Genomic DNA, 17,483 nt, shown 5'->3' with positions numbered 1-17,483 from the left:
GAAATTTATGTTAGGGTTGATGGAATGGTAATTGCCTCAGGTTTGGAGTAATTAGGATTTTCACCAAGTTTGTAAGAATTACTCTGGTAATTATTTGACAATTAAGGTACGAATTGATCGCTATCTTACAGCCTTTATGAGGATATGTACAATGCCTTATATGTTTTATTTGATGATTGTGATGAATGATGAATTGCATTCATATTGAGCCATTATCCTCTTATTTATGAGATTGTTATCCGCTTCGTTGATGAGTTATTTAGGCATCAGAGCCGAGGGCATTTTAGCGTCACACCTCTGATGACCAGCGTAAGGGCCGCGCAGTTCTGCAGACTGATTCCCCTTGACGCATACTATTTCAGGGCCGCGCAGTGTTTGATACTGCTTCCCCTAGCACAGGTGGCCATGGATATATCTATTGTTTCTTTGGATCCAGATTTGATATCCGATGTTCTTCGGTACCTCACATGTGCATTGCATTAGTTATTTTACATATCATTTATTTTTCTGTAATTTATTTGATCTTCGTACTGGGGTTTGACCCCTACCCCTTGGGACGGCTGTGGTTTTGTTGTTATTGCCATGACAGGTAATACAGGTGGTTTTATTGCCTTTGGTGGTGCATCTGCCAGTGGAGCCCAGGGAGGGTATTGAGTTGTCGTCGAGTTCCTAGTTATTATGTATTATTATTGGAGTCTTTTATTTGCCGGGAAGATGCCCCGTGTATCTGTATCGATATTTTTATGATATTTGGGATTTGCTTGTTGATGTGTTTAGCCTTGCTGGCTTGCACGTGTTTAGTCCTGGCCAGTGCGGCTATAGGCTTGTGTTGTTGAATTGGATTCTATTTTCGAGTAATGTATTGCTGTCTGAGTTTTGATTTCCCCAGTATGTTCGATTTACGGGGAGGTCATGCATGCTGAATTTTTGGTAGGCCCGAAAGCAAAATTTTTAACTCGTTTTCGCTGTTTACATTAATTAATCCTGATTGCATGGTCATTAAATACTAATCAGGAACGGGCCCTCATAGTAGCTCAGACACCATGGTATAAGGTAAAGACACCGCCAATATATTTCCATGATACAGGAGCCGATATCCTGTTGGGAAAAATCTTACAAATGTTTAAGAAGTACACACAAGATAATGAGTTAAGACGACTTATGTTCAATACAATTTGTGATCATAAAATTATCATCCCAAGACTCAAGATTGCTTTTTTATCGACAAATTCCGATAATGTTCCGCAACCAACATGGTGATAAAGGACAACTTTTTCACCCAAAGATGAAAGATTCAAGAAGGTTTGGAGAAATTATATTGAAGATAATAACAGAACAAGAACTCCAAACAAAGGATATGGAGCTTCAAAATATAACTCTAACCCATAGAGATATAGAGTTAAAAAATAAGGTATCCTTTGAAGATGTCAAAAAAAGGCTCAAATAAAGTTATAATGAGCATCCTTTGGCATGGTGGGATAAGAATCAACTCAAAGCCAGTCTTACTATAAAAGAAGGCAAAGAGTATGAATTCGTTATATATAAGCCTATTTCGATGAACATAACAGATCAAAGGGATATGAGGATGATTATCAAGGAACATTTGGACCTTGTTTTAATCAAAGAAGGAGTTTCACCATATAACAGCCCAGGTTTTCTGGTCAGAAATCAAGGTGACCAGAACCTGGTGAAATAAAAAGAGGGAAACCTAGGTTAGTTATTAACTACCAAGGAATTAATAAAATCTTGGAGTTTGATAAGTACTTCATACCCGGTAGAAAACATCAAATTAGCTGTGTACGAAATGTTAGAGTGTTCTCAAAATTTGATTGTAAGTTTGTATTTTACCAGATTCGGATGGAAGAAGGCAGTAAGAAATTTACAGCCTTCTCTATACCACAAGAACATTATATCTGGGAAGTTATGCCTATGAGATTGGCTAATGCACCCAAAATATTTCAAAGAAAGATGGTTAATATTTTTAAAGATTATTTTAACTTCATGTTTGTTTATATTGATGATATTTTTATAGCATCAAAAAACATAGATGAACATGTTAAACATTTAAAGATTTTCTCAAAAATTTGTAAACAAGAAGGACTGGTTTATCTAAAAAGAAAATAGTCATACCAACAAGGAAAATTGAATTCCTTGGTATTGAGATTGATGAATCTGGAATAATTCTACAACACCATATTGTGAAAAAGGTAAAGAATTTTACAGATAAAGTCAAAGATGTAAAAAAACTCCAAAGTTTTCTAAGAGTGGTTAATTTTGTAGGGATGTTCATAAACAACCTAGCAATATACAGAAAGGTGTCCAGTCCTTTGATAAAAAAAAATGCAAGGTTTATATGGACCGATGACCATACTAAAGGGGTAAACCAATTAAAGGAGATATGTACGAATCACCCAAAAATGGCTATACCCGTAGATGAAGATGATCTGGTGTTATTTATAGATGCCAGTGACGAATGGTGGGAAGCAGTCCTTACTAAGATCACTCCGGATGGAGAAATACCATGCAGATATTGCAGCGGTCTTTTTTCAGAATCTGAGGCTATCAGATGACATATCAACGAGAAGGAATTTTATGCAGTTAAAAGGGCTTTCGAAAAATGGCCTTTATTTTTACTTGCTAAAAAATTCACTTTGAAGGTTGATAACACCCAAGTAAAAGCTTTCCTAAGAAATACGATTGAATCTAAACATGAGAAAGCTAGGTTATTAAGATGGCAAACATTATGTCGAAATTATATTTTTGATATTGTTATTATTAAATCTCATGAAAATATTCTTGCAGATTTCTTAACAAGAGATGGAATACAGTGACATGGACTCCATCATGAAAATGCAGAGGCATCTCAGGGAACACCTTGGGTTGCTTCAAACCGAGTTCAACCAGCTTGTCATAAGTGCCGATATGGAGGGCATGTTACAACAAGCAGATTGGATCAAAGTATCCAATCGAATTACAGGATGTCTACAAGCTCAAACTCAATTATGGGCTGTTATTCAAGGGCCAATTATGCGTGCCATAAAAAAACCACTGGTTTCTCAGAAACAAGAAATGTCAAAACAATTGGTTTTACAAGAACAAGAAATACAGCCACCGGTTGTAAAACAATATGTTGAGGATTCTATTACTCAAGAAACAAGCATTAATCTATCATCAGCTTTTGATGATCTAGATAAAGCAACAATTGATGAGGATAACTCATCAAGTCAACCCTCCACCTCTGGGATAAAAGAGGAAGAGATCAATCTTAGGCCCAACACAGACAAGGGCAAATCTAAGATTGATACTAATCCAGCTGTCATTTCTCCATTTCAGGTTTATCAACAAAGATGGGAGGAATTAAGTACAAGAAGTGAAATCAACCCGAACACTTGCAGGGTTGATGTTGCAGGAATATATCCAAGGTTTTGGCTAAAAAACAATGTCAATCCTAATGATGTAAAGATATGGTATGAATTTGGGGCTTTAGCCTCAGTTTATACAACTTCACCAGGCTTCCAGGAAATATCACAGCTACCAAAATAGATTCAGGAAGCAGTCCAAGAAACATGGGCAAATAATGATCATTTGTCCAGAGGAGATGTGCTCGAGTTATACTTCTTTAGTGCAGCTCCAGAACCAATTAGGGAAAGGATCACACAAGCCCTTTCATTTCATCAAGCTAAGGAGACTTGACATGAATAGTCAAAGATTTATCAAGAATCCTATATCTAAAGAAATACCATTGGTGTCCACTTTTGGAGAAAATGAAATCTCAACCAGAAGGGAATGAGCTATTTGGGTTTGTCTCACCGAGATGGACAAGGTCAAGTTTCCGTTCAAATTTTATCAGAATTCTGTGAACGAATCATTCCTGTTAAACACAATGACAGAAAAAGCTACGGCTTTTGCGGATGAAATCTTCAAAAAGAAAAGGAACTTTTTGTGGAACAACAAGCTGTCGAGGAGTAAAGAAACTTGCCAAAAATTTTGTAACATGGCTCATATCGGAAGATGGTCAGAGAATATCTGCCCAGAATGTCCAAACCAGAAGGAGCCAGAATTCGAAAAAACTTTCAGTCCCCGGACGGATCGAAAAGATTTTTCCGAGACAAGAAAAAGTGGACAAGGACCACCAAAAATGCGTTTTCCCAAGGGCCCACTGCAAAAGCAAAAGATGCCCCGACAACAACAAAGGAGTCATGTGAGGAGAATAAATCCAAAAGAAAAAATCAAGCATGTGACTCCTCCAATAGTAAAAGATGCCATCGGGCATGTGACTCTCCCACTAGCAAAAGATGTCATCATTAATGGCATAAAGAATTCAAGACAACTGTAAGATTTCCTGAAGTTTCTCGGTAAAACGAGTGAAACTTCAGCTATAAATACAGAATTTTGAGGAAGCTGAGGACATCGATCATTCCCTTCAGTTTTTTTACAAATAAAAACATTGTAATATTTATCTTTCTAAGTTTGCAATAAGTTTTGTAATTTTATGTATTTCAAGAAAAAAACAACGATGAGTAGCTAAACAAGTTATCTCCTCCCCTTCAAAGGAGGTTGATTTATGTAATAATATGTTTTTTGAATAAATTTCCAAGGTTCTTCCCTATCATGTTGTTTTCATTAAAAAATTAAACTCTTACTATACGCCTTAAGGTAGGAAACGAAATAAGGCTGTGCTAGGTGCTGTTGAAGGAGCCTGCGTCCGGAACCATCGGTTGCGATCGCGTGGTTCGGTTGTGAGAAACAACCTGTAAAACCCGGTGGACATAACCCGATAACATTTTGTTCAAAAAGGTAATTGTTTTAATTTACTTACGGAAGGATGATGTGATTAAGATTTTAAATAATAAATGTGAAAATAAAGGGTAGAATATGCATTATTTAGTTTTAAGAACATATTCGAAAAACTATTTAATGAATTAGGGATATATTTGAAACATGAAAGTGAGAGGGATATAAAACAAAAAATGGAAAAAATACAAGGATATATTTAGGAATTATCCCCAGTTTAATCTATTGGTAGATCGATTGTAAAAACTTGCTTTTCAACCAACAATAACAAAGATATATTCATCATTTAACAACTTAATTTTTTTAAAAAAAACATAGAAAAATTTATATCATTACCTTAGTTTTTTTAGTCACCCCATGTCATTTTCGACTCCAATCTCCACCGCACATCAACATTTCTATTGTTGTGGGAGCTAAAAAAGCACGGTACTTGTCAACTACATGAGTTCCAACACTAAATGTTGCCTCAGAAGCTACTGTGATGATAGGTATTGCCAATATATCTCTAGCCATAGTTGACAATACCAAAAATTTGTATGTATTGAGATTCCACCAACCGAGAGCATCAAATGTCTTGCTGTGACACCATTCTTCTAAATACACATCTTACTCAACTTTAAAAATGACAAATTTGTTCGCCGTATATGTTCTCGATGCACTCATCGTTGATTTTGAATCTCTATATGGAATGAATGACAAAGGAATAAAACCACAATCTGTCAAGCTCTTGAGAAATCTGGCATGCGTTCGTTCCTTGAAACAAAATATCCCAACTACTATCAGAAAGATTTGATTTCTATATATCACAAGTGCCCTACCATAGATGATGGAAAATTACTAATTTCAGTGGGTGGGCATCTTGTGACAGTGGACGAAGATCATTTTTCCCAAACATTCAATCTACCAATGTAGTGACCCTTACTCGGATCACCTACTTAACAGAACTTAGGCATGCAATAAACTTAATCAAAACGGATATCAGAATTAAGTTGCGGAAACCATAGACATTATACAATCCCAAGTAAAGGAATATGTAAATACCCAAAAATAATACAACCAAATCGAATAGTTGTATCAATCCAATAACAACAGAATAAAACATAGGCGAAGCTCCAGCTGGCCAACCACTGACTTGCCCCTCTTGGATCCACCCGCCTCGTCCAATCGCAAACCTGCCCCATGGAGTAGGGTGTCCAGAAACACAGAGTACGAGACATGAGCATAAAACTCTCAGTACGAGAGTATGAGTATACATGCATGCAAAGTGAACTCCCTATAAACTCGAGGTCAACGATCAGATAACAGAAACAGATCGAGCCCTGGTATGTTGCACGCTGTGCCTTCGCTTCAAGAGGTGGCTCCCATACCATAATACCATTGGATTTACTGGACCCAAAGCCATGGAAGTCCATCCACTAACAGGATAGGGTACAACCCTACTAATAGACATCTCGAAGGAGATAGCTCAGTATGCAAATGAATGCAGCATAAATCAATGACATATAAACCATGCAGTCACATAATACATGCATACTCAGTCAGGATATCTCGAACATTACTTTCGTACCTCAAATCAGTGCAAGCTCTACCAACTCTAGGTCCACGCCTATAGTCTGCTCTACACTGCCAAATGATACTACTATCTTTATATTGCTCTAAAAGCCTTAACTAAGCTATTACATACTCCTAAATATTTATAGGAAGCAAAAGCTATACCTTCGTCCGTTGTTAGCCTTTTGATGTCGATGCCTTCAGAACTTGGGCACAACTCCGCTACGACCATCGAAATTGGCAAATGAAAGTGAAGCCTCAGCCTTCTATTTATAGACATCGATCGGAACCTCTGATCCTCGATCGGAACTTCCGAACATCGTTATCTGTCATGTGTCAAAATATTACTGGTTGACTTCGGATAGGGGTGATCGGAGCTTTCGATCCTGCCACACGTCATGCCTGACGTAATACCATCGAAGCTTCCGATCCTGCATCGGAGCTTCCGATCTCGATCGGAACGTCCGATCCTGCATCGGAGCTTCCGATCCGTCCGGTATCCAATTTATTTAATTAGCGTTGATTAATCCTTAATCACTGATTTTGGTTATGGCTACTACATTTTCCCCCACTTAAGATATTTTGTCCTCAAAATCAGATCTCAAGTACCGAATGTATTTTAGAAATCAGAAACATTCTTTATTTAAATCAAACGTTTACAGAGTTTGCAACTGAATACAACTTTAAGAATGAAATCAAAACAACTCAGGATGGTCTTCACGCATCCTGTCCTCAAGCTCCCAAGTTGCTTCCTCAGTGCCTCGGTGCTGCCACTGAACTAAAACCAGAGGAATGACTTTTTTCCGCAAAACCTTATCCTTATGATCCAGGATACGAATAGGTTTCTCAACATAGGTCAAATCCTTGCTCACCTGAACCTCAGACCGCTGCAGAATATGAGACTCATCCGCCACATACCGTCGCAACAGAGATACGTGGAACACGTTGTGAATACTGGAAAGATGCGGTGGCAAAGCTAGTCGATAAGACAAATCACCAATGCTTTCCAAAATCTCAAACGGACCGATAAACCTGGGAGACAACTTGCCCTTAAGGCCAAATCTGAGAATCCTGCGAAAAGGTGACACTCTCAAAAACACTTTCTCCCCGACATCGAACTGCAAACGCCTACGCTTGGTGTTAGCATAGCTGGCCTGAAGATCCTGTGCAGTCTTAATCCGTTTCTTGATCTGATCAACAATATCTATCGCCTACTGGATAAACTCCGGTCCCTCAGCCTGTCTCTCCCCCACTTCTTCCCAAAAGAGTGGAGTACGACAGCGTTGCCCATACAACGTCTCAAAAGGTGCTATCCCAATACTATTATGATAGCTGTTGTTGTACGCGAACTCGATCAATGGCAAGTGATCCTGCCAGGCTGAACCAAAATCCATGATGCACGCTCTAAGCATATCCTCCAAAGTACGGATAGTGCGCTCTGACTGACCATCAGTCTTCGGATGATAGGCAGTACTCAAACTGAGAGTAGTACCCATCGCACGCTGAACACTCCCCCAGAATCTAGAAGTGAACCTGGGGTCCCGATCGCTGACAATGCTCACAGGCACTCCATGAAGTCGAACGATCTCCTGAATGTACAACCTAGCCATACGATCCACATTGTACTCCTGGCTATAGGTAATGAAATGCGCTGACTTGGTGAGTCGATCCACCACAACCCAGATAGCATCACAGTTCCTCGGGGATAACGGCAAATGGGTCACAAAGTCCATTGTGATAAACTCCCATTTCCATTCAAGAATAGGCAGACTGTGAAGCAATCCTCCAGGTCGTCGGTGCTCTGCCTTGACCTGTTGACACACCAAAAATCTCGAAACAAACTAATAAACACTACTTTTCATTCCCTTCCACCAGAAACGAGTACGTAGATCCTTGTACATCTTGTTTCTCTCAGGATGAATACTCAACTTAGTGCGATGCGCCTGAGACAAAATATACTCTCGCAACACTACATCCTGCGGAATCACAAGCCTACCAGACAAACACAGAAAGCCATCTGACTGATAATGAAATCCAGACGAGCTACCCTCGTTAGCTAGACGAGCTAAACGATGGGTCTTCGAATCAGACATCTGAGCATCTCGAATCCGCGAATACAAATCTGGCTCAGATAATATCGCAAACATCTGGATACTCTGCATACCTTTCTTATGCTTGAAAGTATATCCAGAAGTACAACAGTCACTGATCGCACTAGACATCGAACAAGTCTGAAGTGCGGATAGTCGTACCTTGCGACTCAATGCATCAGCGGTGAGATTAGCAGCTCCCGGATGGTACTTAATCTCGCAATCATAGTCCTTAAGCAAGTCCATCCAACATCTCTGTCTCATGTTCAACTCCGCCTGAGTGAACAAATACTTGAGACTCTTATGGTCGGTGAAGATCTCAAATTTCTCGCCATACAAATAATGACGCCAAATCTTCAAAGCGAACACAATGGCTGCCAATTCCAAATCATGGACTGGGTAGTTGTCCTCGTGAAGCTTTAGCTGTCTAGAAGCGTATGCGATCACATGCCTATTCTGAGTCAGGACACAACCTAACCCCTGAAGAGAAGCATCAGTGTATACCACATACCCTCCAGATCCTATCGGTAATGCCAACACCGGCGCAGAAGTAAACCGCCGTCGAAGCTCACAGAAGTTCTCCTCACACTCGGAGGATCACTCAAAATCCACACCCTTGCGGGTAAGCTGCGTCAAAGGTCGAGCTAGCTGAGAGAAATTCAAAATGAAGTGACGATAATATCTTGCTAGACCCAGAAAGCTACGGATCTCAGCAACCGTCGTCGGTCGCGACCAATTAAGTACCGCCTCAATCTTACTTGGATCAACAGAAATCCCCTCCCTGGATATGATATGGCCAAGAAAGACCACTCGATTCATCCAGAACTCACACTTGCTCAACTTAGCGTATAACTGCTCATCTCGAAGAGTCTGCAGTACCAACCGCAAGTGAGAAACATGCTCTTCCGTATTACACGAATACACCAAGATGTCGTCAATAAAGACCACGACAAACTTGTCCAAATACTCCCTGAAGACACGGTTCATCAGATCCATGAATATAGCCGGCGCATTAGTCAAACCAAATGGCATCACTAGAAACTCGTAATGCCCATAGCGAGTACGGAATGCAGTTTTGGCTACGTCCTGATCTCGAACTCTCAACTGATGATACCCAAATCTCAAGTCAATATTGGAGTAAACTAAAGTGCCCTGCAGCTGATCAAACAAGTCATCAATACGAGGCAAAGGATACTTGTTCTTTACAGTGACTCGATTCAGCTGCCGATAGTCAATGCACAGCCGCATCGACCCATCCTTCTTCTTTACAAAAAGAACAGGAGCTCCCCAAGGAGATACACTAGGACAAATGTACCCCTTGTCCAAAAGATCCTGTAGCTGATTCTTCAACTCACGCATCTCTGACGGAGCCAGAAGATACGGTGCTCGAGAAATAGGTGAAGTACCCGGCATCAACTCTATGCCAAACTTGACTTCTCTAACAGGAGGAAAACCCGGAATCTCATCAGGAAATATATCTGGGAATTCATCCACAACAGGAATACTCTCTATCCCAATGCTCTTAGCGGACAAATAAACTGCATAGATAAGGTAGCCTTACCCGCCAGACTCTAGAGCTCGACAGGCTCTCAAGGCTGATACCAAAGGCATCGGGGGTCGCGCTCCCTTACCATAGAAAAACCAGCTCTCACTCCCTTCTGGATGAAAGCGTACTAATCTCCGATAGCAGTCCACTGAAGCTCGATAGGTATTCAGCATGTCTATTCACATAATGCAATCAAAGTCGTCCATCGCAAGAACCATGAGATTCGCTAACAGAATGTTCCTCTCGAACTCTAAAGGGCAACCCATCACTAGACGCTTAGCCAAAGAAGATTGGCCCGTCGGAGTAGAAACAGACATCACTACGTCTAGTGCAATGCATGGTAACTTATGTCTCTTAACAAAACGTGCAGAAATGAAGGAATGAGATGCACCAGTGTCAATAAGTACAAGAGCAGGTATACCATAAAGCAAAAATGTACCTGCGATGACTTTCTCATTCTCCTCCACTGCCTGATCATGCCTTAAGGCAAACACCTGGCCAGAAGCTTGTGGCCTCAAATGAGAACTCCCTGAAGGCTGTCCCTGCGACCTCTACTGAACGGTGGCCTGAGAACCAGATCCTGAACCAGAACCAGAATCGCCTCCCCCAGATAGTGGACAATCCCTCCGGATATGACCAGTCTCTCCACAACAGAAACAAGCTCCAGAAGCTCTACGGCACTTGTCGGATGGATGGTTCTTCCCACAGTGATCACACTTGTCCTTCTTTCCGAAACGGACAACACCAGCAGAGCCAGAGGAAGAAGAAGTAGATCCAGACTTCTTGAAATATTGGGCACGGGGACCCAAAGAACTAGCAGGTATCGACTGAGAGAAAGACCTGTTCCGCCAAATGTTGTCCTCTGCCTGGTGGCAACGGCTCACCAAACCCTCGTAGGACATGTCATCGCCAACCGCCATACGGTCATGGATCTCAGGGTTAAGGCCCTGAAGGAACAGATTATACTTCATCCCAGAGCTGTCAGCAATCTTGGGGCAATAGGATAGCAGATCAAAGAACTTCTGCTGATACTCATCAATAGACATGGCTCCCTGTCGCAGACTCAGTAGCTCGCCCGCCTTCGACTGACGGAGTGCAGGAGGAAAATACAGCTTCTGAAAAGCTGTGCGGAACTCGGCCCAGGTGGCCACTCCTCTCGCCGCAACAAAAGGTGCAGAAGTAAACCTCCACCACTTGCGGGCACGTCCATCCAGAAGATAACCAAGGGTCTCCATCTTCTGCTCTTCGGTGCATTGGAAAGTCTGAAAAGTCGTCTCCATGCGGTCTAACCAGTTCTCCGCATCCTCCGGAGACTCACCTCCAACCAAGGGCTTAGGCCCCATCTGCAAGAATCGACGTACACTAAAACGGTCCTCATCTCGATGACGATGGCGGCGTTCCCAAAGAGGCTCTTGGTCGGCATCACCCCAATTCCCACCAATACTGCCATGAGAACTCTGGTCGTCACGATCTGCCATCTACAAAATTAACCTAACGGTTATCTTATGTAGAATCTAAATCCCAAGAATACTTTGCATGCCCTGATACCATAAATGTAGTGACCCTTACTCGGATCACCTACTAAACAGAACTTAGGCATGCAATTAACTTAATTAAAATGGATATCAGAATTAAGCTGCGGAAACCATAGACATTATACAATCCCAAGTAAAGAAATATGTAAATACCCAAAAATAATACAACCAAATCGAATAGTTGTATCAATCCAATAACAACATAATAAAACCTAGGCGAAGCTCCAGCTGGCCAACCACTGCCTAGCCCCTCTTGGATCCACCCGCCTCGTCCAATCGCAAACCTGCCCCATGAAATAGGGTGTCCAGAAACACAGAGTACGAGACGTGAGCAAAAAATTTTCAGTACGAGAGTATGAGTATACATACATGCAAAGTGAACTCCCTATAAACTCGAGGTCAAGGATCAGATAACAAAAACAGACCGGGCCTTGGTATGTAACACGTTGTGCCATCTCTTCAGGAGGTGGCTCCCATACCATAATACCAGTGGATTTACCAGACCCAAAGCCATGAAAGTCCATCCACTAACAGGATAGGGTACAACTCTACTAATAGACATCTCGAAGGAGATAGCTCAGTATGCAAATAAATGCAGCATAAATCAATGACATATAAACCATGCAGTCACATAATACATGCATACTCAGTCAGGATATCTCGAACAGTACTTTCATACCTCAAATCAGTGCAAGCTCTACCAACTCTAGGTCCACGCCTATAGTCTGCTCTACACTGCCAAATGATACTACTATCATTATATTGCTCTAAAAGCCTTAACTAAGCTATTGCATACTCCTAAATATTTATAGGAAACAAAAGCTATACCTTTGTCCGTCGTTAGCCCTTTGATGTCGATGCCTCCAGAACTTGGGCACAACTCCGCTACGACTATCGAACGCCTCGCCAACCCCCGGGTCAAGCCTATGAAGACTATAACTACTCAAATATGCCTGGAATAGAGAGGGATTCTCGGAATTGGCAAATAAAAGTGAAGCCTCGGCCTTCTATTTATAGACATCGATCGGAACCTCGGATCCTCGATCAGAACGTTTGATCCTGCCATCGGAGCTTCCGAACATCGTTATCTGCCACGTGTCAAAATATCACTGGTTGACTTTGGATAGGGGTGATCGGAGCTTCCGATCCTGCCACACGTCATGCCTGATGTAATACCATCGGAGCTTTCGATCCTGAATCGGAGCTTCCGATCTCGATCGGAACGTCCGATCCTGCATCGGAGCTTCCAATCCGTCCGATACCCAATTTATTTAATTAGCATTGATTAATCCTTAATCACTGATTTTGGTTACGGGCTACTACAACCAACTTCAAGAATCATTAACTTCAATACTATTTTCGCTCCGAATCTTACAGAAATGCAAACCACTTTCTCAAATTTTGATCAACCTATCCCTCTCTCTACATACAAAAGGGAACTGAATGTGGAATTTAAAATTATTGCTAACATTGTTGCAAAAAGTATTCTAGCCAAGGGTGTATCTTTTGCTAGACTGACCAACGAGAAATTCACGATCATGACGACTATTACTAAGGGAATCAAAATCAATTGGGTGAACGTTCTGTTCATAATATTCTGTCAAATGATGGTTGAATCAAAAAAATCACCTGAATATGTAGTCCAAATCAGCAAACTTCTTGAAAACCTGGGAGTTACACTTCAAGAGACTTCTCCTCTTCACAAGTTTAGACTGATGAATGCTGAATACTTGAACAAATTTCATCCCAAAGAGTCAACTGATCTCACTGTTCCGAAGGAACCCAAGACTGGCCTCAAGAATGCAACTAAGAAGAAATGAAAAGTACTTATTCATGACAATTAAGAAACAGACTCTGAAGAGATTGTGAAGCCTTTTCCCAAGAAGGCAAGAACTACAAAAGCTAAACTAATTGCTTCTCCCACCAAACTGATTATTTCATTGGCTCCAAAATCAAAATCAGTTCCAGCTCCGGGGGTTTCAAGCTTATCTAATGAATTTCTCAAGGAGCAACGCACCAAAGAAAAATCAGACTCCAAAGGAAAGCAAAGTCTCATAGTTGAACCAATCCAAATTCTTAAACCCTCAAAGGAACATCTATCGAAAGAAGAAGAAAAAGAAAAAGAAATAGTTAAAGTTCGACCAGCACCATTTCATATTGTCTTTGCTCCTACTATCCTACCTGCAGCAAGGCCATTGGGTGGAATTTCACCTACTCAAATAATTGAATATACTCATTCAACTGCTAAACTTCAAACAGGACCGTCATCCTCTGAAATTGTTTCATCAGTTGACACTGACCGACCCACTAATGCAATTCAAGTTCAAATTGACTTGACAATGGACGAGGTTCTTGAATATGTAGAACAAGGCACAGATACTCTTTATGATGAATGGTATAAAGACAGAACATCTAATCTGGCCCGTCATCTAAAGAAAAAAACATAGTTGAATATATTTGCCAGTTATGAGGAAGTTGTGCTCAAGGTAGTTAAGACTGTTGACATTCAAGAAGCCTTAAGCAGAAGGAAATATTTCTTCAATTTAATGAGGATCAAGAAGCTCACACAGAATCTTACTGAGCTTGAGAATAATTATGATCCATTTGCTAGAACTGCATACGAAGATAGATCAGTCTTCACTTATTTGCATTCTGATCTAATCTCTCTACAAATGAGAATCAAAGTCTGGGAAGAAAACAAGGTACTGGTTATTCCAGAGTCATTTGTCTCAAAGAAGCACAAGTCCCATTCCAAATCCAAATCCAAACACAAAAAGTCAAAAAAAATTCGACCATCAACTGAATATTACTCACATACAGTTGATCAAGTCTTTGAGAAACTTCAGAAGGCAGAAGCTACAACTCAAAACACAAAGGCTCCATCCTCCATTGAACAACAAATGCTCGTCTCAGAACGGGAGTTAGCCTTACCCAAGCTCCAGCTAATGAATCTTGATGAATATGTCTCTCAAGTCATATCTCATCTTGAGTTTGAGGAACATCAAATAACACCTATTGAAGAAGCACTTCAACAAACTGATGCACTCTTGGATGTTCCTGAATCGATAGTTGACATTCATATTCAGGAAGATGAAGTACTTGCAGCTACACACACTGAGGAACAATGTCTGGCTATCATTTCCTACTCTCATCAATTGACTCAGCCAGAAAGTCTGTGCATTCCTACGCATTTCCTCAAAATGTATATTCTCCAACTCGAGTATTTCCTATCAATTAGTCCAACTACAAGCTCTCCAAAGAAATCCCATAGCAGCGACATTAGTTCTCAAGTTGATGCAATCATCAAAGTTGAATCAACTCTCAAACCTCTGCAAGTTGTTTCATCCCCTACACCAGAACCATCATCAATTCAAAACAAAGGCAAGAAAAAGATTACTAAAAAATCCAATGCTGAGATAATGCCTTAAAAAGCTCATAAAACTGATTTCTTAAGCATTATACGGAAGGAAAGATCAAATGCTAGTGAAAGTGATGCTCCACCTTTTATAGATATGGATCATGATCTATTGGAAGCCTTGGAAGACGTGTGTGGCATCACACTTAAAAGAAATTCAAGCACTTAAAAAAGATCAACATCAGTCAGGCTCAAACTTGATTTATTTTTGAGATTCTTTGACGAAGGAAATGGTAAATCTCCAACAGAAGTTTGGTATGCTAGAAGAAATTCTGTCAAATTTAAGTCAAGTGGACTGCTCTATATCACAACTTCAACAGTCTCATGCATCTCTTGAGATAAAATTTGACTCGATAGCAGCCAGCGTCAACTCTTTTTAGACATCTGTGCATGCAAACTTTCAAGGAATTGTCAGACAACTTCACTCTCTGACAGAAATTTCAAGGCATATTTTATATTCTCCAACACAAGCAACTCAACCTTCTGCTGGACATTCAAGTCGGTATATTCGCCATTCTTCATCAAGCTGCAATCAACAACAGCCTAGACCGTCCTTCTCGCGAAGATAGATTGATAGAATGTTGTATCAATCTTTTTATTTACTTACACACCATTTTTTTTATCCTAACAATTGGTATTGGTTGTTATCTACTTGTGTGTTTATCTAAAAGGGGGAAACTAGTACCTCACACACATTCTATTTGAAAATCTCAGTTTATTTCAACGATCAGTTTACCATGCAGTATATTACAAATATTAGTTTATCTCAGATTATCAAAAAACACAACAGATAAGTTTTCAAAATCTAAGTTTTGATAAACACCAAAAGTTGGGAAACTATTGGAATCTAAGTTTTGGTGTTTACAACATTTACAAGCTAAAATGATTGCTACCACAATGAAAACTCTATCAGGCGCTAAACTGACTGTACAACAAAAAGGGTTATATCTTGTCTTCAAATAAAAAACGTGTTTTTATTAAGAAAAGCGATATTATGTATTCTCTAAGAAAAGCGTGACTTTGTGAAGTCTGTAAACTGATTTCTAGATGTTAAAGCCTAAACTGATGAGATAACAAACTGACGATCTGATGTCACTAAACTGATATCGCAGAGCCAACTCGCAAAGAACCAAACTGATGGAATACATCACCATACATAGCGCATCGCGATCGGGATTGGATAGAGTTTTTTCGTACTCTGACACCTTTCTGCAACGTAGTGCCATGATCTAAGAGAATTTCGGCCTCAGAGTATGTCCGTGGAAATGACAAGGAAACGAGAATAATTCAAATTCTATCAGAGACACTTCAAAATTATGATAGTTGAAATCCAATGCCTATAAATAGGAATCTTGATCAGACGAAGAACAACTTTGCCGAACTCTTTCTACCGCGAATATTTAAAAATCCAAGTTCTTCAGTTTCAAGCAATCTGATCAAGAAATTAAAAGCACGATGTCTAAATGATTATTCTGATCATTCAAGGATTGATCTTTTGCAAAGTTCTAATCGAGTTGTAACTACTACATTTTATCATTATAGAGCTGAAACTGAGTTGTAACTAGGATTTTTGAGATAGGCTGTGTGTGTAAGTCCTAGTCTTGGATTGGAGTTTTGCAAATTGCTTGTAAAATTCAAAGTTTTCTAGTGATATCCTTCTCAGGAGGAAGAAGGGTGACGTAGAAGTATTTGAAATCTTCGATTATCTATAAACAACCTACTGCGTTCTTTTATAATTTTACCTACATACTTTCATTCTTGCATACACATTTAGATAAAGTGTTTGGAATCTGCCTTTGACATATTCTAGCACATTATTTGTTTGTCAATCGACATTTGACACCAGGATAAATTTGGAATTCAATCATCAAACTAATTGAATTCACCTCCAGCCTTTTCAAAAAAGTTTGATAGTGTATTCACCCCTCCTCTACACTCTCAATCGATCCTAAAATAATGATATGTTAGAACCTAATGGGAGGATGCATTTAGGTTCTATTGGCAACTTTAGCAATTTAAAGCGATTATGCAAATACGCAAGCGGAAGACTTAAAACAATCAAAATAAATGCGATAAATAAATGTGTAAAGTAAATAAAACGATAAAAGAGATAGGATATGTTTATGGAAGTTCGACGATAAATCGTCTACGTCTCCCTTCTTGGTTAAGGTCTATTAATCAAGGATCCATTAGAACTTAAACTTTTGGCCTTGATGGCTCCAAGGATAATCGTACAACAACAACACGATCACCGCGCCGATAAAACTCTATACACTTGGCCTTAAGAGCTGCAAGAATAGCCTCAACAATCGTACAAAAAACTCGGCTTCACACTCGAGTGTTTACAACAATTTCACAAACAACTCACAAATGATTTTTACAAACAACTCTTGATTTTTGAATATATCGCACTAATTTTGATTGAAAACTTTGATAGAGAGAATATTGCTAGCAAATAAGAGGAGAATGAGTTGAAATGCTTGAAATGGCTTGGAATGACCTCTATTTATAGTTGCAACTTCGGCGCAGATCGAAACTTCCGTTCCTGGAAT

This window comes from Henckelia pumila, chromosome 3 (assembly GCF_033568475.1).
Source record: "Henckelia pumila isolate YLH828 chromosome 3, ASM3356847v2, whole genome shotgun sequence".
Taxonomy (NCBI): Eukaryota; Viridiplantae; Streptophyta; class Magnoliopsida; order Lamiales; family Gesneriaceae; genus Henckelia; species Henckelia pumila.
Note: the sequence above shows the minus strand (reverse complement) of the source record.